Source organism: Phyllostomus discolor, chromosome 3 (genome assembly GCF_004126475.2).
Source record: "Phyllostomus discolor isolate MPI-MPIP mPhyDis1 chromosome 3, mPhyDis1.pri.v3, whole genome shotgun sequence".
Lineage (NCBI taxonomy): Eukaryota > Metazoa > Chordata > Mammalia > Chiroptera > Phyllostomidae > Phyllostomus > Phyllostomus discolor.
Genome location: NC_040905.2, coordinates 20,410,572 through 20,413,524, shown reverse-complemented (window position 1 = coordinate 20,413,524; position 2,953 = coordinate 20,410,572).

Genomic DNA, 2,953 nt, shown 5'->3' with positions numbered 1-2,953 from the left:
GAAGAAAAATAAAACAAGCAAACCAACAAATAAGTAAACAAATAAAAGATTCCAAGTAATTTTAATGAATCAAAACTGCCTGGTGTCACATTTTTTATTATAATTTTCATGACTTTTGCAGCATTTAGCTCTAATATCCATACAGCCCTTCATCAGTTTAAAAAAAAAAAACTCTAATTTTTATCTGGACACATGCTTACTGGGAAAAACTATTATATTCCTAATTATTTCTTGACACTAGGCATGACAATTGTGATTAATTTTTGGACCATGAATTGCAAGTAGAAACAATGTAACTTCTAAGAAGTTAATTAAATGTGAGGGGTCTGTCTTACTTTTCCTCCTTTTATCTTTCTTGGATGAGGAGCTGTGGCGGCTGAATCTGGAACATCCAGATGAGATAAGATGTAGCATTTTAAGGAAGGCAAAGCAACAAGGTGAAATGAGCCTGGATGTCTGATGATGAGGAGGACTTCCTGCCTCACCTGGGTGTTTGTGCATAGCTAAGAGGAATAGAAAATAACCTGTCAATATTACTTAAGTGAATTCTTAGCCTTGCCTGTACATTAGAATCATCAGAAAAAGTTTCATAAAACATCAATGCCCAGTCTTATAAGGGTCCCTGGAAAATTGCCTGTGGCCTGTAACTTTTCACTCAGTGATCTCTAACCCAATCTTACCCATCTCTTATATACAGAGACCATAAGCTACTTCTGAGTCATCTTGCCCTCCCCATCTTCACATATGGACTTGAACTTACTCCCTGCCTTTCCATAACCAGGAGTGGAACAGTATTTGTCCCTAAGCTGATTTTTGTGCTGCAGAAACTTGTCAAACAAACAAAGAACCTGAAGGTATGGTTTAATCTTCTTTTTAAAGATTTTATTTATTTATTTTTAGATAGGGAAGGGAGGGAGAAAGAGAGAGAGAGAGAGAGAAACACCGATGTGCGGTTGCTAAGGGTCATGGCCTGCAACCCAGGCATTTACCCTGGCTGGGAATCGAACCTGCGACACTTTGGTTCACAGCCCATGCTCAAACCACTGAGCTACTCCAGCTAGGGCTTAATCTTTGAATCTTAAACTTAAATCTGTTCACATTCACAATATTTTAGAGTCCAATTTAGTTCATCTGGGAAGGCCCAGGGACCAGTGCTCTTCCTTCTCAGACAGATGGAGATTACTGGGAACATGTTATTGTACATTCAGCTACACAGAGCTGATCATAACCGATGATTTGGTTAATTGTACAAATTCAAATTTTTGTTAGTAAAAGTGGAATTCCAAACCATAACTTTCTGAAGTACATGACATGGGGTAAGATGAGAATCTTTGAGTCACAAATGTGATCATCACAGAAACAGAGATCTCCAGTCGTTCCCTTGTACATTAATAAAAGAAAACAAGAAAGAATCAGAGCACCTACTAGTAATTTAAAGCATTTATTTTTAAAGTTTAAATGATTGAATTAAGCAAATTGTAAAGCTGTATTGTACAGGAAAATTCTTAAGTCCTTAAAAAGTGACACTTGTACATGATTTTATTTTACAAAACAAAAAAAGATAAAAGTTCTGATTTTCCTGTTTTTTTTTTTATATTATTGTCATGGGACCAAATTAGCTATCATTTAATTTAAATTACAATCAATGCTAATTTAAAGTTTTAAGTCTTATAGTAATTATAATTTATTTCAAAAAGGTATTCATGATATTACCATTTGATGAAAACCTATGACAATAGTACTTGTTTAAATAAAATGTTCAGATTTTAATTCTCTTTGATAATGGCCCATAAACTTGTAGTTGAATTTTTTTTCCTATTGTGCAAGGTTTTCATGTAACAAAGTACCAGAAGCCAAAGCACTCACATAGCATGAGTATGAACAGAAAACATTATTCCTGAACAAGTACAAGCTTTATAATTTAATTATATTTACACTGATGAGTGCACACAAAGGAAAATCAATTTGTGGGAGTTTATTTCATTGGTATTGAAATTGTATCTTCCTTGATAAGCTTGGCACAAAGTATGTACTTTGTCTTCTAAACTCATTACATCATTCTTTTATCTGTTTTCTGTGGTGTTTTGTATTTTTATGTGGGCTTTCTAGTTGCATCATCAAAATTGCTTTTTCCAAACTACAGAATAATAACTTCCAATATGTACCAAAAAATCTCATTTATTATAGAGACACAGTAAAAGGGCATAAAATGAATATAAATATCCAATTTATTCAAAGTTCTTCTGGAGTCATTCTGAGAGCATTAAAAAGAATAGGCTGAAAACCCAGGTTTATAACATTGATATTGTCTTTACTGACTTAATACCATTAAAGCTTGTTCAGTAGGCATTTAGAAATAAGAAAAAAATAGTTTGTTTCTTCAACTATATTGCAAAATCTCCAGGAAGAAAGATAGAAAACAACTGCAATGTACTCACCCAAACAAGATGGCCATAGACATCCCTTCAAATCAATCAATCAATCAATCAGTCAGTTAGAAGAGCTGTCATTCATTCCCTCTGAAACTCACAAATACTTCCACCATAAGCTTGCTGGTGTTCTGAATATGACCATCCCAGAAGCAAGGCCTTCATCTTCCTCGTGCCTAGCATATTAGAATTCAGAGGTGGAATCCTCACCTTATTTAATTTCCATGCTTTTGGAAAATTTTAATTCTACACCCAGGAATAGCATCATCTATTCTCCCAGGCACAAGCAAGCACTGGCCCTCCTGAGTGTGAGCTTTATCAGTTAAATTGTCAGCAGCAAGCTGATAGACCTTTCTCTTGTGTTCTGTTTCACTGAATGATATTTATAATTTATCTCACCTTAGCCTTCCTTCCATTGAAGCCTGCCTCTCTCCAGATCAATCCTTTTGTTAATGATCTATTACTGTTTTACTTATTACACTGAAAGTCAGTGGACAAAACAAAGAAACATTCACGATGCCACA